The sequence below is a fragment of the Oncorhynchus mykiss genome, chromosome 4, assembly GCF_057628025.1.
Source record: "Oncorhynchus mykiss isolate SJ-2025 chromosome 4, ASM5762802v1, whole genome shotgun sequence".
In the NCBI taxonomy this organism is placed as follows: Eukaryota; Metazoa; Chordata; class Actinopteri; order Salmoniformes; family Salmonidae; genus Oncorhynchus; species Oncorhynchus mykiss.
In genome coordinates this window covers 10,956,869-10,984,114 of record NC_143025.1, presented here as the reverse complement: position 1 = coordinate 10,984,114, position 27,246 = coordinate 10,956,869, and the positions used below count along the sequence as shown (strand labels likewise).

Here is a 27,246-nt window from a genome sequence, read left to right as displayed (position 1 = left end):
CCCCGTTAATCACACAGACTAACTCTTGGTACCACTGGATGCAGAAGACAGAGACGAATCTGATGGTACAACCCATACGTCTATAGCTAAAACACACAATGTTTAAAAGGGGGTAGAATTCAACACAAATAACCGGCTTTGAAATATGGATGGCTGTCCATCAACATTAGGTCATATTTTACCTGTTGGCAACCAGCATCGCTGACCATTTTTCTCAATTGAGAAACCTAGCAATTCTCCATAATTAACATAATTTGATTGCAACAACTGTTGATGCTGAGAATGCAACACAAACCGCTGGTGCAAATGCTCTTTTCAAGATGCTCCACCTTGATCACAACAACTTACGCACCAAGACTATACTTTCAGGGATCATTTCTATAGTGCGTTACTTGAGAAATGTGTGTATAAAGTGGTAGATCTCGCTATCCATGATGACGATTCAAGATATTCCCATTCAGAGCATGAATCTGGTGGCTAGAAATGACCTTGCTCATTTTTCTTCCACCTTTGATGACTGTTCCTTGTTCTTCAATGAACGTGGATGAAGGGAATATGTTCTGAGTGGATGATAACCATGTACAATAAAAGCTACTGAAATGTCTCCCAAATCCTTATCGTTAGTAAAATAAAACCTCTTGAATCAGTCCTGAGACCCCAGCAATAATCTTTTCCGTTTTCTGGCTTTCGTTGATCTCCATGTCCAGCCCTTATATTTTGCTTCAAAATGAGGAGTTTTAAAATGTTCCTTTCAGGACAACCTTTGACCTTCATACGTAGAAGAACCTTGTACTTTCTAACAACTTTTTGGTAGCTTGTGAGCGTCATAGAGCAAATCATGTTACATGTGCATGTTCGATAGAGTCTCAGCTTTTCATAGATAGCTTTTAGTAGTTTGTAATTCAAACCTTTCTGACTCTACAGATGTTTCTGTAAAAAAAAGACCCGGGCCTGGGCACCTTCGGAATCCGTCTTTGTCTCAACAACACAGCTCTATCTCAGCCCCCGTTAATCACACAGACTAACTCTTGGTACCACTGGATGCAGAAGACAGAGACGAATCTGATGGTACAACCCATACGTCTATAGCTAAAACACACAATGTTTAAAAGGGGGTAGAATTCAACACAAATAACCGGCTTTGAAATATGGATGGCTGTCCATCAACATTAGGTCATATTTTACCTGTTGGCAACCAGCATCGCTGACCATTTTTCTCAATTGAGAAACCTAGCAATTCTCCATAATTAACATAATTTGATTGCAACAACTGTTGATGCTAATGTTACTTGAGAAATGTGTGTCTAAAGTGGTAGATCTCGCTATCCATGATGACGATTCAAGATATTCCCATTCAGAGCATGAATCTGGTGGCTAGAAATGACCTTGCTCATTTTTCTTCCACCTTTGATGACTGTTCCTTGTTCTTCAATGAACGTGGATGAAGGGAATATGTTCTGAGTGGATGATAACCATGTACAATAAAAGCTACTGAAATGTCTCCCAAATCCTTATCGTTAGTAAAATAAAACCTCTTGAATCAGTCCTGAGACCCCAGCAATAATCTTTTCCGTTTTCTGGCTTTCGTTGATCTCCATGTCCAGCCCTTATATTTTGCTTCAAAATGAGGAGTTTTAAAATGTTCCTTTCAGGACAACCTTTGACCTTCATACGTAGAAGAACCTTGTACTTTCTAACAACTTTTTGGTAGCTTGTGAGCGTCATAGAGCAAATCATGTTACATGTGCATGTTCGATAGAGTCTCAGCTTTTCATAGATAGCTTTTAGTAGTTTGTAATTCAAACCTTTCTGACTCTACAGATGTTTCTGTAAAAAAAAGACCCGGGCCTGGGCACCTTCGGAATCCGTCTTTGTCTCACAAACACAGCTCTATCTCAGCCCCCGTTAATCACACAGACTAACTCTTGGTACCACTGGATGCAGAAGACAGAGACGAATCTGATGGTACAACCCATACGTCTATAGCTAAAACACACAATGTTTAAAAGGGGGTAGAATTCAACACAAATAACCGGCTTTGAAATATGGATGGCTGTCCATCAACATTAGGTCATATTTTACCTGTTGGCAACCAGCATCGCTGACCATTTTTCTCAATTGAGAAACCTAGCAATTCTCCATAATTAACATAATTTGATTGCAACAACTGTTGATGCTAATGTTACTTGAGAAATGTGTGTCTAAAGTGGTAGATCTCGCTATCCATGATGACGATTCAAGATATTCCCATTCAGAGCATGAATCTGGTGGCTAGAAATGACCTTGCTCATTTTTCTTCCACCTTTGATGACTGTTCCTTGTTCTTCAATGAACGTGGATGAAGGGAATATGTTCTGAGTGGATGATAACCATGTACAATAAAAGCTACTGAAATGTCTCCCAAATCCTTATCGTTAGTAAAATAAAACCTCTTGAATCAGTCCTGAGACCCCAGCAATAATCTTTTCCGTTTTCTGGCTTTCGTTGATCTCCATGTCCAGCCCTTATATTTTGCTTCAAAATGAGGAGTTTTAAAATGTTCCTTTCAGGACAACCTTTGACCTTCATACATAGAAGAACCTTGTACTTTCTAACAACTTTTTGGTAGCTTGTGAGCGTCATAGAGCAAATCATGTTACATGTGCATGTTCGATAGAGTCTCAGCTTTTCATAGATAGCTTTTAGTAGTTTGTAATTCAAACCTTTCTGACTCTACAGATGTTTCTGTAAAAAAAAGACCCGGGCCTGGGCACCTTCGGAATCCGTCTTTGTCTCACAAACACAGCTCTATCTCAGCCCCCGTTAATCACACAGACTAACTCTTGGTACCACTGGATGCAGAAGACAGAGACGAATCTGATGGTACAACCCATACGTCTATAGCTAAAACACACAATGTTTAAAAGGGGGTAGAATTCAACACAAATAACCGGCTTTGAAATATGGATGGCTGTCCATCAACATTAGGTCATATTTTACCTGTTGGCAACCAGCATCGCTGACCATTTTTCTCAATTGAGAAACCTAGCAATTCTCCATAATTAACATAATTTGATTGCAACAACTGTTGATGCTAATGTTACTTGAGAAATGTGTGTCTAAAGTGGTAGATCTCGCTATCCATGATGACGATTCAAGATATTCCCATTCAGAGCATGAATCTGGTGGCTAGAAATGACCTTGCTCATTTTTCTTCCACCTTTGATGACTGTTCCTTGTTCTTCAATGAACGTGGATGAAGGGAATATGTTCTGAGTGGATGATAACCATGTACAATAAAAGCTACTGAAATGTCTCCCAAATCCTTATCGTTAGTAAAATAAAACCTCTTGAATCAGTCCTGAGACCCCAGCAATAATCTTTTCCGTTTTCTGGCTTTCGTTGATCTCCATGTCCAGCCCTTATATTTTGCTTCAAAATGAGGAGTTTTAAAATGTTCCTTTCAGGACAACCTTTGACCTTCATACGTAGAAGAACCTTGTACTTTCTAACAACTTTTTGGTAGCTTGTGAGCGTCATAGAGCAAATCATGTTACATGTGCATGTTCGATAGAGTCTCAGCTTTTCATAGATAGCTTTTAGTAGTTTGTAATTCAAACCTTTCTGACTCTACAGATGTTTCTGTAAAAAAAAGACCCGGGCCTGGGCACCTTCGGAATCCGTCTTTGTCTCACAAACACAGCTCTATCTCAGCCCCCGTTAATCACACAGACTAACTCTTGGTACCACTGGATGCAGAAGACAGAGACGAATCTGATGGTACAACCCATACGTCTATAGCTAAAACACACAATGTTTAAAAGGGGGTAGAATTCAACACAAATAACCGGCTTTGAAATATGGATGGCTGTCCATCAACATTAGGTCATATTTTACCTGTTGGCAACCAGCATCGCTGACCATTTTTCTCAATTGAGAAACCTAGCAATTCTCCATAATTAACATAATTTGATTGCAACAACTGTTGATGCTGAGAATGCAACACAAACCGCTGGTGCAAATGCTCTTTTCAAGATGCTCCACCTTGATCACAACAACTTACGCACCAAGACTATACTTTCAGGGATCATTTCTATAGTGCGTTACTTGAGAAATGTGTGTATAAAGTGGTAGATCTCGCTATCCATGATGACGATTCAAGATATTCCCATTCAGAGCATGAATCTGGTGGCTAGAAATGACCTTGCTCATTTTTCTTCCACCTTTGATGACTGTTCCTTGTTCTTCAATGAACGTGGATGAAGGGAATATGTTCTGAGTGGATGATAACCATGTACAATAAAAGCTACTGAAATGTCTCCCAAATCCTTATCGTTAGTAAAATAAAACCTCTTGAATCAGTCCTGAGACCCCAGCAATAATCTTTTCCGTTTTCTGGCTTTCGTTGATCTCCATGTCCAGCCCTTATATTTTGCTTCAAAATGAGGAGTTTTAAAATGTTCCTTTCAGGACAACCTTTGACCTTCATACGTAGAAGAACCTTGTACTTTCTAACAACTTTTTGGTAGCTTGTGAGCGTCATAGAGCAAATCATGTTACATGTGCATGTTCGATAGAGTCTCAGCTTTTCATAGATAGCTTTTAGTAGTTTGTAATTCAAACCTTTCTGACTCTACAGATGTTTCTGTAAAAAAAAGACCCGGGCCTGGGCACCTTCGGAATCCGTCTTTGTCTCACAAACACAGCTCTATCTCAGCCCCCGTTAATCACACAGACTAACTCTTGGTACCACTGGATGCAGAAGACAGAGACGAATCTGATGGTACAACCCATACGTCTATAGCTAAAACACACAATGTTTAAAAGGGGGTAGAATTCAACACAAATAACCGGCTTTGAAATATGGATGGCTGTCCATCAACATTAGGTCATATTTTACCTGTTGGCAACCAGCATCGCTGACCATTTTTCTCAATTGAGAAACCTAGCAATTCTCCATAATTAACATAATTTGATTGCAACAACTGTTGATGCTAATGTTACTTGAGAAATGTGTGTCTAAAGTGGTAGATCTCGCTATCCATGATGACGATTCAAGATATTCCCATTCAGAGCATGAATCTGGTGGCTAGAAATGACCTTGCTCATTTTTCTTCCACCTTTGATGACTGTTCCTTGTTCTTCAATGAACGTGGATGAAGGGAATATGTTCTGAGTGGATGATAACCATGTACAATAAAAGCTACTGAAATGTCTCCCAAATCCTTATCGTTAGTAAAATAAAACCTCTTGAATCAGTCCTGAGACCCTAGCAATAATCTTTTCCGTTTTCTGGCTTTCGTTGATCTCCATGTCCAGCCCTTATATTTTGCTTCAAAATGAGGAGTTTTAAAATGTTCCTTTCAGGACAACCTTTGACCTTCATACGTAGAAGAACCTTGTACTTTCTAACAACTTTTTGGTAGCTTGTGAGCGTCATAGAGCAAATCATGTTACATGTGCATGTTCGATAGAGTCTCAGCTTTTCATAGATAGCTTTTAGTAGTTTGTAATTCAAACCTTTCTGACTCTACAGATGTTTCTGTAAAAAAAAGACCCGGGCCTGGGCACCTTCGGAATCCGTCTTTGTCTCACAAACACAGCTCTATCTCAGCCCCCGTTAATCACACAGACTAACTCTTGGTACCACTGGATGCAGAAGACAGAGACGAATCTGATGGTACAACCCATACGTCTATAGCTAAAACACACAATGTTTAAAAGGGGGTAGAATTCAACACAAATAACCGGCTTTGAAATATGGATGGCTGTCCATCAACATTAGGTCATATTTTACCTGTTGGCAACCAGCATCGCTGACCATTTTTCTCAATTGAGAAACCTAGCAATTCTCCATAATTAACATAATTTGATTGCAACAACTGTTGATGCTGAGAATGCAACACAAACCGCTGGTGCAAATGCTCTTTTCAAGATGCTCCACCTTGATCACAACAACTTACGCACCAAGACTATACTTTCAGGGATCATTTCTATAGTGCGTTACTTGAGAAATGTGTGTATAAAGTGGTAGATCTCGCTATCCATGATGACGATTCAAGATATTCCCATTCAGAGCATGAATCTGGTGGCTAGAAATGACCTTGCTCATTTTTCTTCCACCTTTGATGACTGTTCCTTGTTCTTCAATGAATGTGGATGAAGGGAATATGTTCTGAGTGGATGATAACCATGTACAATAAAAGCTACTGAAATGTCTCCCAAATCCTTATCGTTAGTAAAATAAAACCTCTTGAATCAGTCCTGAGACCCCAGCAATAATCTTTTCCGTTTTCTGGCTTTCGTTGATCTCCATGTCCAGCCCTTATATTTTGCTTCAAAATGAGGAGTTTTAAAATTTTCCTTTCAGGACAACCTTTGACCTTCATACGTAGAAGAACCTTGTACTTTCTAACAACTTTTTGGTAGCTTGTGAGCGTCATAGAGCAAATCATGTTACATGTGCATGTTCGATAGAGTCTCAGCTTTTCATAGATAGCTTTTAGTAGTTTGTAATTCAAACCTTTCTGACTCTACAGATGTTTCTGTAAAAAAAAGACCCGGGCCTGGGCACCTTCGGAATCCGTCTTTGTCTCACAAACACAGCTCTATCTCAGCCCCCGTTAATCACACAGACTAACTCTTGGTACCACTGGATGCAGAAGACAGAGACGAATCTGATGGTACAACCCATACGTCTATAGCTAAAACACACAATGTTTAAAAGGGGGTAGAATTCAACACAAATAACCGGCTTTGAAATATGGATGGCTGTCCATCAACATTAGGTCATATTTTACCTGTTGGCAACCAGCATCGCTGACCATTTTTCTCAATTGAGAAACCTAGCAATTCTCCATAATTAACATAATTTGATTGCAACAACTGTAGATGCTGAGAATGCAACACAAACCGCTGGTGCAAATGCTCTTTTCAAGATGCTCCACCTTGATCACAACAACTTACGCACCAAGACTATACTTTCAGGGATCATTTCTATAGTGCGTTACTTGAGAAATGTGTGTATAAAGTGGTAGATCTCGCTATCCATGATGACGATTCAAGATATTCCCATTCAGAGCATGAATCTGGTGGCTAGAAATGACCTTGCTCATTTTTCTTCCACCTTTGATGACTGTTCCTTGTTCTTCAATGAATGTGGATGAAGGGAATATGTTCTGAGTGGATGATAACCATGTACAATAAAAGCTACTGAAATGTCTCCCAAATCCTTATCGTTAGTAAAATAAAACCTCTTGAATCAGTCCTGAGACCCCAGCAATAATCTTTTCCGTTTTCTGGCTTTCGTTGATCTCCATGTCCAGCCCTTATATTTTGCTTCAAAATGAGGAGTTTTAAAATTTTCCTTTCAGGACAACCTTTGACCTTCATACGTAGAAGAACCTTGTACTTTCTAACAACGTTTTGGTAGCTTGTGAGCGTCATAGAGCAAAACATGTTACATGTGCATGTTCGATAGAGTCTCAGCTTTTCATAGATAGCTTTTAGTAGTTTGTAATTCAAACCTTTCTGACTCTACAGATGTTTCTTTAAAAAAAAGACCCGGGCCTGGGCACCTTCGGAATCCGTCTTTGTCTCACAAACACAGCTCTATCTCAGCCCCCGTTAATCACACAGACTAACTCTTGGTACCACTGGATGCAGAAGACAGAGACGAATCTGATGGTACAACCCATACGTCTATAGCTAAAACACACAATGTTTAAAAGGGGGTAGAATTCAACACAAATAACCGGCTTTGAAATATGGATGGCTGTCCATCAACATTAGGTCATATTTTACCTGTTGGCAACCAGCATCGCTGACCATTTTTCTCAATTGAGAAACCTAGCAATTCTCCATAATTAACATAATTTGATTGCAACAACTGTTGATGCTAATGTTACTTGAGAAATGTGTGTCTAAAGTGGTAGATCTCGCTATCCATGATGACGATTCAAGATATTCCCATTCAGAGCATGAATCTGGTGGCTAGAAATGACCTTGCTCATTTTTCTTCCACCTTTGATGACTGTTCCTTGTTCTTCAATGAACGTGGATGAAGGGAATATGTTCTGAGTGGATGATAACCATGTACAATAAAAGCTACTGAAATGTCTCCCAAATCCTTATCGTTAGTAAAATAAAACCTCTTGAATCAGTCCTGAGACCCCAGCAATAATCTTTTCCGTTTTCTGGCTTTCGTTGATCTCCATGTCCAGCCCTTATATTTTGCTTCAAAATGAGGAGTTTTAAAATGTTCCTTTCAGGACAACCTTTGACCTTCATACGTAGAAGAACCTTGTACTTTCTAACAACTTTTTGGTAGCTTGTGAGCGTCATAGAGCAAATCATGTTACATGTGCATGTCCGATAGAGTCTCAGCTTTTCATAGATAGCTTTTAGTAGTTTGTAATTCAAACCTTTCTGACTCTACAGATGTTTCTGTAAAAAAAAGACCCGGGCCTGGGCACCTTCGGAATCCGTCTTTGTCTCACAAACACAGCTCTATCTCAGCCCCCGTTAATCACACAGACTAACTCTTGGTACCACTGGATGCAGAAGACAGAGACGAATCTGATGGTACAACCCATACGTCTATAGCTAAAACACACAATGTTTAAAAGGGGGTAGAATTCAACACAAATAACCGGCTTTGAAATATGGATGGCTGTCCATCAACATTAGGTCATATTTTACCTGTTGGCAACCAGCATCGCTGACCATTTTTCTCAATTGAGAAACCTAGCAATTCTCCATAATTAACATAATTTGATTGCAACAACTGTTGATGCTGAGAATGCAACACAAACCGCTGGTGCAAATGCTCTTTTCAAGATGCTCCACCTTGATCACAACAACTTACGCACCAAGACTATACTTTCAGGGATCATTTCTATAGTGCGTTACTTGAGAAATGTGTGTATAAAGTGGTAGATCTCGCTATCCATGATGACGATTCAAGATATTCCCATTCAGAGCATGAATCTGGTGGCTAGAAATGACCTTGCTCATTTTTCTTCCACCTTTGATGACTGTTCCTTGTTCTTCAATGAATGTGGATGAAGGGAATATGTTCTGAGTGGATGATAACCATGTACAATAAAAGCTACTGAAATGTCTCCCAAATCCTTATCGTTAGTAAAATAAAACCTCTTGAATCAGTCCTGAGACCCCAGCAATAATCTTTTCCGTTTTCTGGCTTTCGTTGATCTCCATGTCCAGCCCTTATATTTTGCTTCAAAATGAGGAGTTTTAAAATTTTCCTTTCAGGACAACCTTTGACCTTCATACGTAGAAGAACCTTGTACTTTCTAACAACTTTTTGGTAGCTTGTGAGCGTCATAGAGCAAATCATGTTACATGTGCATGTTCGATAGAGTCTCAGCTTTTCATAGATAGCTTTTAGTAGTTTGTAATTCAAACCTTTCTGACTCTACAGATGTTTCTGTAAAAAAAAGACCCGGGCCTGGGCACCTTCGGAATCCGTCTTTGTCTCACAAACACAGCTCTATCTCAGCCCCCGTTAATCACACAGACTAACTCTTGGTACCACTGGATGCAGAAGACAGAGACGAATCTGATGGTACAACCCATACGTCTATAGCTAAAACACACAATGTTTAAAAGGGGGTAGAATTCAACACAAATAACCGGCTTTGAAATATGGATGGCTGTCCATCAACATTAGGTCATATTTTACCTGTTGGCAACCAGCATCGCTGACCATTTTTCTCAATTGAGAAACCTAGCAATTCTCCATAATTAACATAATTTGATTGCAACAACTGTTGATGCTGAGAATGCAACACAAACCGCTGGTGCAAATGCTCTTTTCAAGATGCTCCACCTTGATCACAACAACTTACGCACCAAGACTATACTTTCAGGGATCATTTCTATAGTGCGTTACTTGAGAAATGTGTGTATAAAGTGGTAGATCTCGCTATCCATGATGACGATTCAAGATATTCCCATTCAGAGCATGAATCTGGTGGCTAGAAATGACCTTGCTCATTTTTCTTCCACCTTTGATGACTGTTCCTTGTTCTTCAATGAATGTGGATGAAGGGAATATGTTCTGAGTGGATGATAACCATGTACAATAAAAGCTACTGAAATGTCTCCCAAATCCTTATCGTTAGTAAAATAAAACCTCTTGAATCAGTCCTGAGACCCCAGCAATAATCTTTTCCGTTTTCTGGCTTTCGTTGATCTCCATGTCCAGCCCTTATATTTTGCTTCAAAATGAGGAGTTTTAAAATTTTCCTTTCAGGACAACCTTTGACCTTCATACGTAGAAGAACCTTGTACTTTCTAACAACTTTTTGGTAGCTTGTGAGCGTCATAGAGCAAATCATGTTACATGTGCATGTTCGATAGAGTCTCAGCTTTTCATAGATAGCTTTTAGTAGTTTGTAATTCAAACCTTTCTGACTCTACAGATGTTTCTGTAAAAAAAAGACCCGGGCCTGGGCACCTTCGGAATCCGTCTTTGTCTCACAAACACAGCTCTATCTCAGCCCCCGTTAATCACACAGACTAACTCTTGGTACCACTGGATGCAGAAGACAGAGACGAATCTGATGGTACAACCCATACGTCTATAGCTAAAACACACAATGTTTAAAAGGGGGTAGAATTCAACACAAATAACCGGCTTTGAAATATGGATGGCTGTCCATCAACATTAGGTCATATTTTACCTGTTGGCAACCAGCATCACTGACCATTTTTCTCAATTGAGAAACCTAGCAATTCTCCATAATTAACATAATTTGATTGCAACAACTGTTGATGCTGAGAATGCAACACAAACCGCTGGTGCAAATGCTCTTTTCAAGATGCTCCACCTTGATCACAACAACTTACGCACCAAGACTATACTTTCAGGGATCATTTCTATAGTGCGTTACTTGAGAAATGTGTGTATAAAGTGGTAGATCTCGCTATCCATGATGACGATTCAAGATATTCCCATTCAGAGCATGAATCTGGTGGCTAGAAATGACCTTGCTCATTTTTCTTCCACCTTTGATGACTGTTCCTTGTTCTTCAATGAACGTGGATGAAGGGAATATGTTCTGAGTGGATGATAACCATGTACAATAAAAGCTACTGAAATGTCTCCCAAATCCTTATCGTTAGTAAAATAAAACCTCTTGAATCAGTCCTGAGACCCCAGCAATAATCTTTTCCGTTTTCTGGCTTTCGTTGATCTCCATGTCCAGCCCTTATATTTTGCTTCAAAATGAGGAGTTTTAAAATGTTCCTTTCAGGACAACCTTTGACCTTCATACGTAGAAGAACCTTGTACTTTCTAACAACTTTTTGGTAGCTTGTGAGCGTCATAGAGCAAATCATGTTACATGTGCATGTTCGATAGAGTCTCAGCTTTTCATAGATAGCTTTTAGTAGTTTGTAATTCAAACCTTTCTGACTCTACAGATGTTTCTGTAAAAAAAAGACCCGGGCCTGGGCACCTTCGGAATCCGTCTTTGTCTCACAAACACAGCTCTATCTCAGCCCCCGTTAATCACACAGACTAACTCTTGGTACCACTGGATGCAGAAGACAGAGACGAATCTGATGGTACAACCCATACGTCTATAGCTAAAACACACAATGTTTAAAAGGGGGTAGAATTCAACACAAATAACCGGCTTTGAAATATGGATGGCTGTCCATCAACATTAGGTCATATTTTACCTGTTGGCAACCAGCATCGCTGACCATTTTTCTCAATTGAGAAACCTAGCAATTCTCCATAATTAACATAATTTGATTGCAACAACTGTTGATGCTGAGAATGCAACACAAACCGCTGGTGCAAATGCTCTTTTCAAGATGCTCCACCTTGATCACAACAACTTACGCACCAAGACTATACTTTCAGGGATCATTTCTATAGTGCGTTACTTGAGAAATGTGTGTATAAAGTGGTAGATCTCGCTATCCATGATGACGATTCAAGATATTCCCATTCAGAGCATGAATCTGGTGGCTAGAAATGACCTTGCTCATTTTTCTTCCACCTTTGATGACTGTTCCTTGTTCTTCAATGAATGTGGATGAAGGGAATATGTTCTGACTGGATGATAACCATGTACAATAAAAGCTACTGAAATGTCTCCCAAATCCTTATCGTTAGTAAAATAAAACCTCTTGAATCAGTCCTGAGACCCCAGCAATAATCTTTTCCGTTTTCTGGCTTTCGTTGATCTCCATGTCCAGCCCTTATATTTTGCTTCAAAATGAGGAGTTTTAAAATGTTCCTTTCAGGACAACCTTTGACCTTCATACGTAGAAGAACCTTGTACTTTCTAACAACTTTTTGGTAGCTTGTGAGCGTCATAGAGCAAATCATGTTACATGTGCATGTTCGATAGAGTCTCAGCTTTTCATAGATAGCTTTTAGTAGTTTGTAATTCAAACCTTTCTGACTCTACAGATGTTTCTGTAAAAAAAAGACCCGGGCCTGGGCACCTTCGGAATCCGTCTTTGTCTCACAAACACAGCTCTATCTCAGCCCCCGTTAATCACACAGACTAACTCTTGGTACCACTGGATGCAGAAGACAGAGACGAATCTGATGGTACAACCCATACGTCTATAGCTAAAACACACAATGTTTAAAAGGGGGTAGAATTCAACACAAATAACCGGCTTTGAAATATGGATGGCTGTCCATCAACATTAGGTCATATTTTACCTGTTGGCAACCAGCATCGCTGACCATTTTTCTCAATTGAGAAACCTAGCAATTCTCCATAATTAACATAATTTGATTGCAACAACTGTTGATGCTGAGAATGCAACACAAACCGCTGGTGCAAATGCTCTTTTCAAGATGCTCCACCTTGATCACAACAACTTACGCACCAAGACTATACTTTCAGGGATCATTTCTATAGTGCGTTACTTGAGAAATGTGTGTATAAAGTGGTAGATCTCGCTATCCATGATGACGATTCAAGATATTCCCATTCAGAGCATGAATCTGGTGGCTAGAAATGACCTTGCTCATTTTTCTTCCACCTTTGATGACTGTTCCTTGTTCTTCAATGAATGTGGATGAAGGGAATATGTTCTGACTGGATGATAACCATGTACAACAAAAGCTACTGAAATGTCTCCCAAATCCTTATCGTTAGTAAAATAAAACCTCTTGAATCAGTCCTGAGACCCCAGCAATAATCTTTTCCGTTTTCTGGCTTTCGTTGATCTCCATGTCCAGCCCTTATATTTTGCTTCAAAATGAGGAGTTTTAAAATGTTCCTTTCAGGACAACCTTTGACCTTCATACGTAGAAGAACCTTGTACTTTCTAACAACTTTTTGGTAGCTTGTGAGCGTCATAGAGCAAATCATGTTACATGTGCATGTTCGATAGAGTCTCAGCTTTTCATAGATAGCTTTTAGTAGTTTGTAATTCAAACCTTTCTGACTCTACAGATGTTTCTGTAAAAAAAAGACCCGGGCCTGGGCACCTTCGGAATCCGTCTTTGTCTCACAAACACAGCTCTATCTCAGCCCCCGTTAATCACACAGACTAACTCTTGGTACCACTGGATGCAGAAGACAGAGACGAATCTGATGGTACAACCCATACGTCTATAGCTAAAACACACAATGTTTAAAAGGGGGTAGAATTCAACACAAATAACCGGCTTTGAAATATGGATGGCTGTCCATCAACATTAGGTCATATTTTACCTGTTGGCAACCAGCATCGCTGACCATTTTTCTCAATTGAGAAACCTAGCAATTCTCCATAATTAACATAATTTGATTGCAACAACTGTTGATGCTGAGAATGCAACACAAACCGCTGGTGCAAATGCTCTTTTCAAGATGCTCCACCTTGATCACAACAACTTACGCACCAAGACTATACTTTCAGGGATCATTTCTATAGTGCGTTACTTGAGAAATGTGTGTATAAAGTGGTAGATCTCGCTATCCATGATGACGATTCAAGATATTCCCATTCAGAGCATGAATCTGGTGGCTAGAAATGACCTTGCTCATTTTTCTTCCACCTTTGATGACTGTTCCTTGTTCTTCAATGAATGTGGATGAAGGGAATATGTTCTGACTGGATGATAACCATGTACAATAAAAGCTACTGAAATGTCTCCCAAATCCTTATCGTTAGTAAAATAAAACCTCTTGAATCAGTCCTGAGACCCCAGCAATAATCTTTTCCGTTTTCTGGCTTTCGTTGATCTCCATGTCCAGCCCTTATATTTTGCTTCAAAATGAGGAGTTTTAAAATTTTCCTTTCAGGACAACCTTTGACCTTCATACGTAGAAGAACCTTGTACTTTCTAACAACGTTTTGGTAGCTTGTGAGCGTCATAGAGCAAAACATGTTACATGTGCATGTTCGATAGAGTCTCAGCTTTTCATAGATAGCTTTTAGTAGTTTGTAATTCAAACCTTTCTGACTCTACAGATGTTTCTTTAAAAAAAAGACCCGGGCCTGGGCACCTTCGGAATCCGTCTTTGTCTCACAAACACAGCTCTATCTCAGCCCCCGTTAATCACACAGACTAACTCTTGTTACCACTGGATGCAGAAGACAGAGACGAATCTGATGGTACAACCCATACGTCTATAGCTAAAACACACAATGTTTAAAAGGGGGTAGAATTCAACACAAATAACCGGCTTTGAAATATGGATGGCTGTCCATCAACATTAGGTCATATTTTACCTGTTGGCAACCAGCATCGCTGACCATTTTTCTCAATTGAGAAACCTAGCAATTCTCCATAATTAACATAATTTGATTGCAACAACTGTTGATGCTGAGAATGCAACACAAACCGCTGGTGCAAATGCTCTTTTCAAGATGCTCCACCTTGATCACAACAACTTACGCACCAAGACTATACTTTCAGGGATCATTTCTATAGTGCGTTACTTGAGAAATGTGTGTATAAAGTGGTAGATCTCGCTATCCATGATGACGATTCAAGATATTCCCATTCAGAGCATGAATCTGGTGGCTAGAAATGACCTTGCTCATTTTTCTTCCACCTTTGATGACTGTTCCTTGTTCTTCAATGAATGTGGATGAAGGGAATATGTTCTGACTGGATGATAACCATGTACAATAAAAGCTACTGAAATGTCTCCCAAATCCTTATCGTTAGTAAAATAAAACCTCTTGAATCAGTCCTGAGACCCCAGCAATAATCTTTTCCGTTTTCTGGCTTTCGTTGATCTCCATGTCCAGCCCTTATATTTTGCTTCAAAATGAGGAGTTTTAAAATTTTCCTTTCAGGACAACCTTTGACCTTCATACGTAGAAGAACCTTGTACTTTCTAACAACGTTTTGGTAGCTTGTGAGCGTCATAGAGCAAAACATGTTACATGTGCATGTTCGATAGAGTCTCAGATTTTCATAGATAGCTTTTAGTAGTTTGTAATTCAAACCTTTCTGACTCTACAGATGTTTCTTTAAAAAAAAGACCCGGGCCTGGGCACCTTCGGAATCCGTCTTTGTCTCACAAACACAGCTCTATCTCAGCCCCCGTTAATCACACAGACTAACTCTTGTTACCACTGGATGCAGAAGACAGAGACGAATCTGATGGTACAACCCATACGTCTATAGCTAAAACACACAATGTTTAAAAGGGGGTAGAATTCAACACAAATAACCGGCTTTGAAATATGGATGGCTGTCCATCAACATTAGGTCATATTTTACCTGTTGGCAACCAGCATCGCTGACCATTTTTCTCAATTGAGAAACCTAGCAATTCTCCATAATTAACATAATTTGATTGCAACAACTGTTGATGCTAATGTTACTTGAGAAATGTGTGTCTAAAGTGGTAGATCTCGCTATCCATGATGACGATTCAAGATATTCCCATTCAGAGCATGAATCTGGTGGCTAGAAATGACCTTGCTCATTTTTCTTCCACCTTTGATGACTGTTCCTTGTTCTTCAATGAACGTGGATGAAGAGAATATGTTCTGAGTGGATGATAACCATGTACAATAAAAGCTACTGAAATGTCTCCCAAATCCTTATCGTTAGTAAAATAAAACCTCTTGAATCAGTCCTGAGACCCCAGCAATAATCTTTTCCGTTTTCTGGCTTTCGTTGATCTCCATGTCCAGCCCTTATATTTTGCTTCAAAATGAGGAGTTTTAAAATTTTCCTTTCAGGACAACCTTTGACCTTCATACGTAGAAGAACCTTGTACTTTCTAACAACGTTTTGGTAGCTTGTGAGCGTCATAGAGCAAAACATGTTACATGTGCATGTTCGATAGAGTCTCAGATTTTCATAGATAGCTTTTAGTAGTTTGTAATTCAAACCTTTCTGACTCTACAGATGTTTCTTTAAAAAAAAGACCCGGGCCTGGGCACCTTCGGAATCCGTCTTTGTCTCACAAACACAGCTCTATCTCAGCCCCCGTTAATCACACAGACTAACTCTTGTTACCACTGGATGCAGAAGACAGAGACGAATCTGATGGTACAACCCATACGTCTATAGCTAAAACACACAATGTTTAAAAGGGGGTAGAATTCAACACAAATAACCGGCTTTGAAATATGGATGGCTGTCCATCAACATTAGGTCATATTTTACCTGTTGGCAACCAGCATCGCTGACCATTTTTCTCAATTGAGAAACCTAGCAATTCTCCATAATTAACATAATTTGATTGCAACAACTGTTGATGCTAATGTTACTTGAGAAATGTGTGTCTAAAGTGGTAGATCTCGCTATCCATGATGACGATTCAAGATATTCCCATTCAGAGCATGAATCTGGTGGCTAGAAATGACCTTGCTCATTTTTCTTCCACCTTTGATGACTGTTCCTTGTTCTTCAATGAACGTGGATGAAGAGAATATGTTCTGAGTGGATGATAACCATGTACAATAAAAGCTACTGAAATGTCTCCCAAATCCTTATCGTTAGTAAAATAAAACCTCTTGAATCAGTCCTGAGACCCCAGCAATAATCTTTTCCGTTTTCTGGCTTTCGTTGATCTCCATGTCCAGCCCTTATATTTTGCTTCAAAATGAGGAGTTTTAAAATTTTCCTTTCAGGACAACCTTTGACCTTCATACGTAGAAGAACCTTGTACTTTCTAACAACGTTTTGGTAGCTTGTGAGCGTCATAGAGCAAAACATGTTACATGTGCATGTTCGATAGAGTCTCAGATTTTCATAGATAGCTTTTAGTAGTTTGTAATTCAAACCTTTCTGACTCTACAGATGTTTCTTTAAAAAAAAGACCCGGGCCTGGGCACCTTCGGAATCCGTCTTTGTCTCACAAACACAGCTCTATCTCAGCCCCCGTTAATCACACAGACTAACTCTTGTTACCACTGGATGCAGAAGACAGAGACGAATCTGATGGTACAACCCATACGTCTATAGCTAAAACACACAATGTTTAAAAGGGGGTAGAATTCAACACAAATAACCGGCTTTGAAATATGGATGGCTGTCCATCAACATTAGGTCATATTTTACCTGTTGGCAACCAGCATCGCTGACCATTTTTCTCAATTGAGAAACCTAGCAATTCTCCATAATTAACATAATTTGATTGCAACAACTGTTGATGCTAATGTTACTTGAGAAATGTGTGTCTAAAGTGGTAGATCTCGCTATCCATGATGACGATTCAAGATATTCCCATTCAGAGCATGAATCTGGTGGCTAGAAATGACCTTGCTCATTTTTCTTCCACCTTTGATGACTGTTCCTTGTTCTTCAATGAACGTGGATGAAGGGAATATGTTCTGAGTGGATGATAACCATGTACAATAAAAGCTACTGAAATGTCTCCCAAATCCTTATCGTTAGTAAAATAAAATCTCTTGAATCAGTCCTGAGACCCCAGCAATAATCTTTTCCGTTTTCTGGCTTTCGTTGATCTCCATGTCCAGCCCTTATATTTTGCTTCAAAATGAGGAGTTTTAAAATGTTCCTTTCAGGACAACCTTTGACCTTCATACGTAGAAGAACCTTGTACTTTCTAACAACGTTTTGGTAGCTTGTGAGCGTCATAGAGCAAAACATGTTACATGTGCATGTTCGATAGAGTCTCAGCTTTTCATAGATAGCTTTTAGTAGTTTGTAATTCAAACCTTTCTGACTCTACAGATGTTTCTTTAAAAAAAAGACCCGGGCCTGGGCACCTTCGGAATCCGTCTTTGTCTCACAAACACAGCTCTATCTCAGCCCCCGTTAATCACACAGACTAACTCTTGTTACCACTGGATGCAGAAGACAGAGACGAATCTGATGGTACAACCCATACGTCTATAGCTAAAACACACAATGTTTAAAAGGGGGTAGAATTCAACACAAATAACCGGCTTTGAAATATGGATGGCTGTCCATCAACATTAGGTCATATTTTACCTGTTGGCAACCAGCATCGCTGACCATTTTTCTCAATTGAGAAACCTAGCAATTCTCCATAATTAACATAATTTGATTGCAACAACTGTTGATGCTGAGAATGCAACACAAACCGCTGGTGCAAATGCTCTTTTCAAGATGCTCCACCTTGATCACAACAACTTACGCACCAAGACTATACTTTCAGGGATCATTTCTATAGTGCGTTACTTGAGAAATGTGTGTATAAAGTGGTAGATCTCGCTATCCATGATGACGATTCAAGATATTCCCATTCAGAGCATGAATCTGGTGGCTAGAAATGACCTTGCTCATTTTTCTTCCACCTTTGATGACTGTTCCTTGTTCTTCAATGAATGTGGATGAAGGGAATATGTTCTGACTGGATGATAACCATGTACAATAAAAGCTACTGAAATGTCTCCCAAATCCTTATCGTTAGTAAAATAAAACCTCTTGAATCAGTCCTGAGACCCCAGCAATAATCTTTTCCGTTTTCTGGCTTTCGTTGATCTCCATGTCCAGCCCTTATATTTTGCTTCAAAATGAGGAGTTTTAAAATTTTCCTTTCAGGACAACCTTTGACCTTCATACGTAGAAGAACCTTGTACTTTCTAACAACGTTTTGGTAGCTTGTGAGCGTCATAGAGCAAAACATGTTACATGTGCATGTTCGATAGAGTCTCAGATTTTCATAGATAGCTTTTAGTAGTTTGTAATTCAAACCTTTCTGACTCTACAGATGTTTCTTTAAAAAAAAGACCCGGGCCTGGGCACCTTCGGAATCCGTCTTTGTCTCACAAACACAGCTCTATCTCAGCCCCCGTTAATCACACAGACTAACTCTTGTTACCACTGGATGCAGAAGACAGAGACGAATCTGATGGTACAACCCATACGTCTATAGCTAAAACACACAATGTTTAAAAGGGGGTAGAATTCAACACAAATAACCGGCTTTGAAATATGGATGGCTGTCCATCAACATTAGGTCATATTTTACCTGTTGGCAACCAGCATCGCTGACCATTTTTCTCAATTGAGAAACCTAGCAATTCTCCATAATTAACATAATTTGATTGCAACAACTGTTGATGCTAATGTTACTTGAGAAATGTGTGTCTAAAGTGGTAGATCTCGCTATCCATGATGACGATTCAAGATATTCCCATTCAGAGCATGAATCTGGTGGCTAGAAATGACCTTGCTCATTTTTCTTCCACCTTTGATGACTGTTCCTTGTTCTTCAATGAACGTGGATGAAGAGAATATGTTCTGAGTGGATGATAACCATGTACAATAAAAGCTACTGAAATGTCTCCCAAATCCTTATCGTTAGTAAAATAAAACCTCTTGAATCAGTCCTGAGACCCCAGCAATAATCTTTTCCGTTTTCTGGCTTTCGTTGATCTCCATGTCCAGCCCTTATATTTTGCTTCAAAATGAGGAGTTTTAAAATTTTCCTTTCAGGACAACCTTTGACCTTCATACGTAGAAGAACCTTGTACTTTCTAACAACGTTTTGGTAGCTTGTGAGCGTCATAGAGCAAAACATGTTACATGTGCATGTTCGATAGAGTCTCAGATTTTCATAGATAGCTTTTAGTAGTTTGTAATTCAAACCTTTCTGACTCTACAGATGTTTCTTTAAAAAAAAGACCCGGGCCTGGGCACCTTCGGAATCCGTCTTTGTCTCACAAACACAGCTCTATCTCAGCCCCCGTTAATCACACAGACTAACTCTTGTTACCACTGGATGCAGAAGACAGAGACGAATCTGATGGTACAACCCATACGTCTATAGCTAAAACACACAATGTTTAAAAGGGGGTAGAATTCAACACAAATAACCGGCTTTGAAATATGGATGGCTGTCCATCAACATTAGGTCATATTTTACCTGTTGGCAACCAGCATCGCTGACCATTTTTCTCAATTGAGAAACCTAGCAATTCTCCATAATTAACATAATTTGATTGCAACAACTGTTGATGCTAATGTTACTTGAGAAATGTGTGTCTAAAGTGGTAGATCTCGCTATCCATGATGACGATTCAAGATATTCCCATTCAGAGCATGAATCTGGTGGCTAGAAATGACCTTGCTCATTTTTCTTCCACCTTTGATGACTGTTCCTTGTTCTTCAATGAACGTGGATGAAGGGAATATGTTCTGAGTGGATGATAACCATGTACAATAAAAGCTACTGAAATGTCTCCCAAATCCTTATCGTTAGTAAAATAAAACCTCTTGAATCAGTCCTGAGACCCCAGCAATAATCTTTTCCGTTTTCTGGCTTTCGTTGATCTCCATGTCCAGCCCTTATATTTTGCTTCAAAATGAGGAGTTTTAAAATGTTCCTTTCAGGACAACCTTTGACCTTCATACGTAGAAGAACCTTGTACTTTCTAACAACTTTTTGGTAGCTTGTGAGCGTCATAGAGCAAATCATGTTACATGTGCATGTTCGATAGAGTCTCAGCTTTTCATAGATAGCTTTTAGTAGTTTGTAATTCAAACCTTTCTGACTCTACAGATGTTTCTGTAAAAAAAAGACCCGGGCCTGGGCACCTTCGGAATCCGTCTTTGTCTCACAAACACAGCTCTATCTCAGCCCCCGTTAATCACACAGACTAACTCTTGGTACCACTGGATGCAGAAGACAGAGACGAATCTGATGGTACAACCCATACGTCTATAGCTAAAACACACAATGTTTAAAAGGGGGTAGAATTCAACACAAATAACCGGCTTTGAAATATGGATGGCTGTCCATCAACATTAGGTCATATTTTACCTGTTGGCAACCAGCATCGCTGACCATTTTTCTCAATTGAGAAACCTAGCAATTCTCCATAATTAACATAATTTGATTGCAACAACTGTTGATGCTAATGTTACTTGAGAAATGTGTGTCTAAAGTGGTAGATCTCGCTATCCATGATGACGATTCAAGATATTCCCATTCAGAGCATGAATCTGGTGGCTAGAAATGACCTTGCTCATTTTTCTTCCACCTTTGATGACTGTTCCTTGTTCTTCAATGAACGTGGATGAAGAGAATATGTTCTGAGTGGATGATAACCATGTACAATAAAAGCTACTGAAATGTCTCCCAAATCCTTATCGTTAGTAAAATAAAACCTCTTGAATCAGTCCTGAGACCCCAGCAATAATCTTTTCCGTTTTCTGGCTTTCGTTGATCTCCATGTCCAGCCCTTATATTTTGCTTCAAAATGAGGAGTTTTAAAATTTTCCTTTCAGGACAACCTTTGACCTTCATACGTAGAAGAACCTTGTACTTTCTAACAACGTTTTGGTAGCTTGTGAGCGTCATAGAGCAAAACATGTTACATGTGCATGTTCGATAGAGTCTCAGATTTTCATAGATAGCTTTTAGTAGTTTGTAATTCAAACCTTTCTGACTCTACAGATGTTTCTTTAAAAAAAAGACCCGGGCCTGGGCACCTTCGGAATCCGTCTTTGTCTCACAAACACAGCTCTATCTCAGCCCCCGTTAATCACACAGACTAACTCTTGTTACCACTGGATGCAGAAGACAGAGACGAATCTGATGGTACAACCCATACGTCTATAGCTAAAACACACAATGTTTAAAAGGGGGTAGAATTCAACACAAATAACCGGCTTTGAAATATGGATGGCTGTCCATCAACATTAGGTCATATTTTACCTGTTGGCAACCAGCATCGCTGACCATTTTTCTCAATTGAGAAACCTAGCAATTCTCCATAATTAACATAATTTGATTGCAACAACTGTTGATGCTGAGAATGCAACACAAACCGCTGGTGCAAATGCTCTTTTCAAGATGCTCCACCTTGATCACAACAACTTACGCACCAAGACTATACTTTCAGGGATCATTTCTATAGTGCGTTACTTGAGAAATGTGTGTATAAAGTGGTAGATCTCGCTATCCATGATGACGATTCAAGATATTCCCATTCAGAGCATGAATCTGGTGGCTAGAAATGACCTTGCTCATTTTTCTTCCACCTTTGATGACTGTTCCTTGTTCTTCAATGAATGTGGATGAAGGGAATATGTTCTGACTGGATGATAACCATGTACAATAAAAGCTACTGAAATGTCTCCCAAATCCTTATCGTTAGTAAAATAAAACCTCTTGAATCAGTCCTGAGACCCCAGCAATAATCTTTTCCGTTTTCTGGCTTTCGTTGATCTCCATGTCCAGCCCTTATATTTTGCTTCAAAATGAGGAGTTTTAAAATTTTCCTTTCAGGACAACCTTTGACCTTCATACGTAGAAGAACCTTGTACTTTCTAACAACGTTTTGGTAGCTTGTGAGCGTCATAGAGCAAAACATGTTACATGTGCATGTTCGATAGAGTCTCAGATTTTCATAGATAGCTTTTAGTAGTTTGTAATTCAAACCTTTCTGACTCTACAGATGTTTCTTTAAAAAAAAGACCCGGGCCTGGGCACCTTCGGAATCCGTCTTTGTCTCACAAACACAGCTCTATCTCAGCCCCCGTTAATCACACAGACTAACTCTTGTTACCACTGGATGCAGAAGACAGAGACGAATCTGATGGTACAACCCATACGTCTATAGCTAAAACACACAATGTTTAAAAGGGGGTAGAATTCAACACAAATAACCGGCTTTGAAATATGGATGGCTGTCCATCAACATTAGGTCATATTTTACCTGTTGGCAACCAGCATCGCTGACCATTTTTCTCAATTGAGAAACCTAGCAATTCTCCATAATTAACATAATTTGATTGCAACAACTGTTGATGCTAATGTTACTTGAGAAATGTGTGTCTAAAGTGGTAGATCTCGCTATCCATGATGACGATTCAAGATATTCCCATTCAGAGCATGAATCTGGTGGCTAGAAATGACCTTGCTCATTTTTCTTCCACCTTTGATGACTGTTCCTTGTTCTTCAATGAACGTGGATGAAGAGAATATGTTCTGAGTGGATGATAACCATGTACAATAAAAGCTACTGAAATGTCTCCCAAATCCTTATCGTTAGTAAAATAAAACCTCTTGAATCAGTCCTGAGACCCCAGCAATAATCTTTTCCGTTTTCTGGCTTTCGTTGATCTCCATGTCCAGCCCTTATATTTTGCTTCAAAATGAGGAGTTTTAAAATTTTCCTTTCAGGACAACCTTTGACCTTCATACGTAGAAGAACCTTGTACTTTCTAACAACGTTTTGGTAGCTTGTGAGCGTCATAGAGCAAAACATGTTACATGTGCATGTTCGATAGAGTCTCAGATTTTCATAGATAGCTTTTAGTAGTTTGTAATTCAAACCTTTCTGACTCTACAGATGTTTCTTTAAAAAAAAGACCCGGGCCTGGGCACCTTCGGAATCCGTCTTTGTCTCACAAACACAGCTCTATCTCAGCCCCCGTTAATCACACAGACTAACTCTTGTTACCACTGGATGCAGAAGACAGAGACGAATCTGATGGTACAACCCATACGTCTATAGCTAAAACACACAATGTTTAAAAGGGGGTAGAATTCAACACAAATAACCGGCTTTGAAATATGGATGGCTGTCCATCAACATTAGGTCATATTTTACCTGTTGGCAACCAGCATCGCTGACCATTTTTCTCAATTGAGAAACCTAGCAATTCTCCATAATTAACATAATTTGATTGCAACAACTGTTGATGCTAATGTTACTTGAGAAATGTGTGTCTAAAGTGGTAGATCTCGCTATCCATGATGACGATTCAAGATATTCCCATTCAGAGCATGAATCTGGTGGCTAGAAATGACCTTGCTCATTTTTCTTCCACCTTTGATGACTGTTCCTTGTTCTTCAATGAACGTGGATGAAGGGAATATGTTCTGAGTGGATGATAACCATGTACAATAAAAGCTACTGAAATGTCTCCCAAATCCTTATCGTTAGTAAAATAAAACCTCTTGAATCAGTCCTGAGACCCCAGCAATAATCTTTTCCGTTTTCTGGCTTTCGTTGATCTCCATGTCCAGCCCTTATATTTTGCTTCAAAATGAGGAGTTTTAAAATGTTCCTTTCAGGACAACCTTTGACCTTCATACGTAGAAGAACCTTGTACTTTCTAACAACTTTTTGGTAGCTTGTGAGCGTCATAGAGCAAATCATGTTACATGTGCATGTTCGATAGAGTCTCAGCTTTTCATAGATAGCTTTTAGTAGTTTGTAATTCAAACCTTTCTGACTCTACAGATGTTTCTGTAAAAAAAAGACCCGGGCCTGGGCACCTTCGGAATCCGTCTTTGTCTCACAAACACAGCTCTATCTCAGCCCCCGTTAATCACACAGACTAACTCTTGGTACCACTGGATGCAGAAGACAGAGACGAATCTGATGGTACAACCCATACGTCTATAGCTAAAACACACAATGTTTAAAAGGGGGTAGAATTCAACACAAATAACCGGCTTTGAAATATGGATGGCTGTCCATCAACATTAGGTCATATTTTACCTGTTGGCAACCAGCATCGCTGACCATTTTTCTCAATTGAGAAACCTAGCAATTCTCCATAATTAACATAATTTGATTGCAACAACTGTTGATGCTAATGTTACTTGAGAAATGTGTGTCTAAAGTGGTAGATCTCGCTATCCATGATGACGATTCAAGATATTCCCATTCAGAGCATGAATCTGGTGGCTAGAAATGACCTTGCTCATTTTTCTTCCACCTTTGATGACTGTTCCTTGTTCTTCAATGAACGTGGATGAAGAGAATATGTTCTGAGTGGATGATAACCATGTACAATAAAAGCTACTGAAATGTCTCCCAAATCCTTATCGTTAGTAAAATAAAACCTCTTGAATCAGTCCTGAGACCCCAGCAATAATCTTTTCCGTTTTCTGGCTTTCGTTGATCTCCATGTCCAGCCCTTATATTTTGCTTCAAAATGAGGAGTTTTAAAATTTTCCTTTCAGGACAACCTTTGACCTTCATACGTAGAAGAACCTTGTACTTTCTAACAACGTTTTGGTAGCTTGTGAGCGTCATAGAGCAAAACATGTTACATGTGCATGTTCGATAGAGTCTCAGATTTTCATAGATAGCTTTTAGTAGTTTGTAATTCAAACCTTTCTGACTCTACAGATGTTTCTTTAAAAAAAAGACCCGGGCCTGGGCACCTTCGGAATCCGTCTTTGTCTCACAAACACAGCTCTATCTCAGCCCCCGTTAATCACACAGACTAACTCTTGTTACCACTGGATGCAGAAGACAGAGACGAATCTGATGGTACAACCCATACGTCTATAGCTAAAACACACAATGTTTAAAAGGGGGTAGAATTCAACACAAATAACCGGCTTTGAAATATGGATGGCTGTCCATCAACATTAGGTCATATTTTACCTGTTGGCAACCAGCATCGCTGACCATTTTTCTCAATTGAGAAACCTAGCAATTCTCCATAATTAACATAATTTGATTGCAACAACTGTTGATGCTAATGTTACTTGAGAAATGTGTGTCTAAAGTGGTAGATCTCGCTATCCATGATGACGATTCAAGATATTCCCATTCAGAGCATGAATCTGGTGGCTAGAAATGACCTTGCTCATTTTTCTTCCACCTTTGATGACTGTTCCTTGTTCTTCAATGAACGTGGATGAAGAGAATATGTTCTGAGTGGATGATAACCATGTACAATAAAAGCTACTGAAATGTCTCCCAAATCCTTATCGTTAGTAAAATAAAACCTCTTGAATCAGTCCTGAGACCCCAGCAATAATCTTTTCCGTTTTCTGGCTTTCGTTGATCTCCATGTCCAGCCCTTATATTTTGCTTCAAAATGAGGAGTTTTAAAATTTTCCTTTCAGGACAACCTTTGACCTTCATACGTAGAAGAACCTTGTACTTTCTAACAACGTTTTGGTAGCTTGTGAGCGTCATAGAGCAAAACATGTTACATGTGCATGTTCGATAGAGTCTCAGATTTTCATAGATAGCTTTTAGTAGTTTGTAATTCAAACCTTTCTGACTCTACAGATGTTTCTTTAAAAAAAAGACCCGGGCCTGGGCACCTTCGGAATCCGTCTTTGTCTCACAAACACAGCTCTATCTCAGCCCCCGTTAATCACACAGACTAACTCTTGTTACCACTGGATGCAGAAGACAGAGACGAATCTGATGGTACAACCCATACGTCTATAGCTAAAACACACAATGTTTAAAAGGGGGTAGAATTCAACACAAATAACCGGCTTTGAAATATGGATGGCTGTCCATCAACATTAGGTCATATTTTACCTGTTGGCAACCAGCATCGCTGACCATTTTTCTCAATTGAGAAACCTAGCAATTCTCCATAATTAACATAATTTGATTGCAACAACTGTTGATGCTAATGTTACTTGAGAAATGTGTGTCTAAAGTGGTAGATCTCGCTATCCATGATGACGATTCAAGATATTCCCATTCAGAGCATGAATCTGGTGGCTAGAAATGACCTTGCTCATTTTTCTTCCACCTTTGATGACTGTTCCTTGTTCTTCAATGAACGTGGATGAAGAGAATATGTTCTGAGTGGATGATAACCATGTACAATAAAAGCTACTGAAATGTCTCCCAAATCCTTATCGTTAGTAAAATAAAACCTCTTGAATCAGTCCTGAGACCCCAGCAATAATCTTTTCCGTTTTCTGGCTTTCGTTGATCTCCATGTCCAGCCCTTATATTTTTCTTCAAAATGAGGAGTTTTAAAATTTTCCTTTCAGGACAACCTTTGACCTTCATACGTAGAAGAACCTTGTACTTTCTAACAACGTTTTGGTAGCTTGTGAGCGTCATAGAGCAAAACATGTTACATGTGCATGTTCG

The 27,246-nt window shown here is 39.3% G+C and overlaps 13 non-coding genes and 16 pseudogenes across 13 annotated transcripts; all 29 read left to right on the top strand.

Moving 5' to 3' along the window:
• Positions 1–353: 353 nt before the first annotated feature.
• On the top strand, positions 354–569 carry LOC149983846 (small nucleolar RNA U3). Its single transcript, XR_016495715.1, has one exon. It is a non-coding gene; the product is annotated as a small nucleolar RNA U3 (small nucleolar RNA).
• Positions 570–1,282: 713 nt separating this feature from the next.
• LOC149983845 (small nucleolar RNA U3) lies at positions 1,283–1,466 on the top strand (annotated as a pseudogene).
• A 713-nt stretch (positions 1,467–2,179) lies between these two features.
• On the top strand, positions 2,180–2,363 carry LOC149983844 (small nucleolar RNA U3; annotated as a pseudogene).
• A 713-nt stretch (positions 2,364–3,076) lies between these two features.
• Positions 3,077–3,260, top strand: LOC149983843 (small nucleolar RNA U3; annotated as a pseudogene).
• A 787-nt stretch (positions 3,261–4,047) lies between these two features.
• Positions 4,048–4,263, top strand: LOC149983842 (small nucleolar RNA U3). The gene has a single exon (XR_016495714.1). It is a non-coding gene; the product is annotated as a small nucleolar RNA U3 (small nucleolar RNA).
• Positions 4,264–4,976: 713 nt separating this feature from the next.
• LOC149983841 (small nucleolar RNA U3) lies at positions 4,977–5,160 on the top strand (annotated as a pseudogene).
• A 787-nt stretch (positions 5,161–5,947) lies between these two features.
• On the top strand, positions 5,948–6,163 carry LOC149983840 (small nucleolar RNA U3). Its single transcript, XR_016495728.1, has one exon. It is a non-coding gene; the product is annotated as a small nucleolar RNA U3 (small nucleolar RNA).
• Positions 6,164–6,950: 787 nt separating this feature from the next.
• On the top strand, positions 6,951–7,166 carry LOC149983839 (small nucleolar RNA U3). The gene has a single exon (XR_016495727.1). It is a non-coding gene; the product is annotated as a small nucleolar RNA U3 (small nucleolar RNA).
• Positions 7,167–7,879: 713 nt separating this feature from the next.
• Positions 7,880–8,063, top strand: LOC149983838 (small nucleolar RNA U3; annotated as a pseudogene).
• A 787-nt stretch (positions 8,064–8,850) lies between these two features.
• On the top strand, positions 8,851–9,066 carry LOC149983837 (small nucleolar RNA U3). The gene has a single exon (XR_016495726.1). It is a non-coding gene; the product is annotated as a small nucleolar RNA U3 (small nucleolar RNA).
• A 787-nt stretch (positions 9,067–9,853) lies between these two features.
• LOC149983836 (small nucleolar RNA U3) lies at positions 9,854–10,069 on the top strand. The gene has a single exon (XR_016495725.1). It is a non-coding gene; the product is annotated as a small nucleolar RNA U3 (small nucleolar RNA).
• Positions 10,070–10,856: 787 nt separating this feature from the next.
• On the top strand, positions 10,857–11,072 carry LOC149983835 (small nucleolar RNA U3). The gene has a single exon (XR_016495713.1). It is a non-coding gene; the product is annotated as a small nucleolar RNA U3 (small nucleolar RNA).
• A 787-nt stretch (positions 11,073–11,859) lies between these two features.
• On the top strand, positions 11,860–12,075 carry LOC149983834 (small nucleolar RNA U3). Its single transcript, XR_016495765.1, has one exon. It is a non-coding gene; the product is annotated as a small nucleolar RNA U3 (small nucleolar RNA).
• Positions 12,076–12,862: 787 nt separating this feature from the next.
• Positions 12,863–13,078, top strand: LOC149983833 (small nucleolar RNA U3). The gene has a single exon (XR_016495764.1). It is a non-coding gene; the product is annotated as a small nucleolar RNA U3 (small nucleolar RNA).
• Positions 13,079–13,865: 787 nt separating this feature from the next.
• Positions 13,866–14,081, top strand: LOC149983832 (small nucleolar RNA U3). Its single transcript, XR_016495762.1, has one exon. It is a non-coding gene; the product is annotated as a small nucleolar RNA U3 (small nucleolar RNA).
• A 787-nt stretch (positions 14,082–14,868) lies between these two features.
• LOC149983831 (small nucleolar RNA U3) lies at positions 14,869–15,084 on the top strand. Its single transcript, XR_016495761.1, has one exon. It is a non-coding gene; the product is annotated as a small nucleolar RNA U3 (small nucleolar RNA).
• A 713-nt stretch (positions 15,085–15,797) lies between these two features.
• On the top strand, positions 15,798–15,981 carry LOC149983830 (small nucleolar RNA U3; annotated as a pseudogene).
• Positions 15,982–16,694: 713 nt separating this feature from the next.
• LOC149983829 (small nucleolar RNA U3) lies at positions 16,695–16,878 on the top strand (annotated as a pseudogene).
• A 713-nt stretch (positions 16,879–17,591) lies between these two features.
• LOC149983828 (small nucleolar RNA U3) lies at positions 17,592–17,775 on the top strand (annotated as a pseudogene).
• Positions 17,776–18,562: 787 nt separating this feature from the next.
• LOC149983827 (small nucleolar RNA U3) lies at positions 18,563–18,778 on the top strand. Its single transcript, XR_016495760.1, has one exon. It is a non-coding gene; the product is annotated as a small nucleolar RNA U3 (small nucleolar RNA).
• Positions 18,779–19,491: 713 nt separating this feature from the next.
• Positions 19,492–19,675, top strand: LOC149983826 (small nucleolar RNA U3; annotated as a pseudogene).
• A 713-nt stretch (positions 19,676–20,388) lies between these two features.
• LOC149983825 (small nucleolar RNA U3) lies at positions 20,389–20,572 on the top strand (annotated as a pseudogene).
• Positions 20,573–21,285: 713 nt separating this feature from the next.
• LOC149983824 (small nucleolar RNA U3) lies at positions 21,286–21,469 on the top strand (annotated as a pseudogene).
• Positions 21,470–22,256: 787 nt separating this feature from the next.
• Positions 22,257–22,472, top strand: LOC149983823 (small nucleolar RNA U3). Its single transcript, XR_016495759.1, has one exon. It is a non-coding gene; the product is annotated as a small nucleolar RNA U3 (small nucleolar RNA).
• Positions 22,473–23,185: 713 nt separating this feature from the next.
• Positions 23,186–23,369, top strand: LOC149983822 (small nucleolar RNA U3; annotated as a pseudogene).
• Positions 23,370–24,082: 713 nt separating this feature from the next.
• Positions 24,083–24,266, top strand: LOC149983821 (small nucleolar RNA U3; annotated as a pseudogene).
• A 713-nt stretch (positions 24,267–24,979) lies between these two features.
• Positions 24,980–25,163, top strand: LOC149983820 (small nucleolar RNA U3; annotated as a pseudogene).
• A 713-nt stretch (positions 25,164–25,876) lies between these two features.
• On the top strand, positions 25,877–26,060 carry LOC149983819 (small nucleolar RNA U3; annotated as a pseudogene).
• Positions 26,061–26,773: 713 nt separating this feature from the next.
• On the top strand, positions 26,774–26,957 carry LOC149983818 (small nucleolar RNA U3; annotated as a pseudogene).
• Positions 26,958–27,246: the final 289 nt, after the last annotated feature.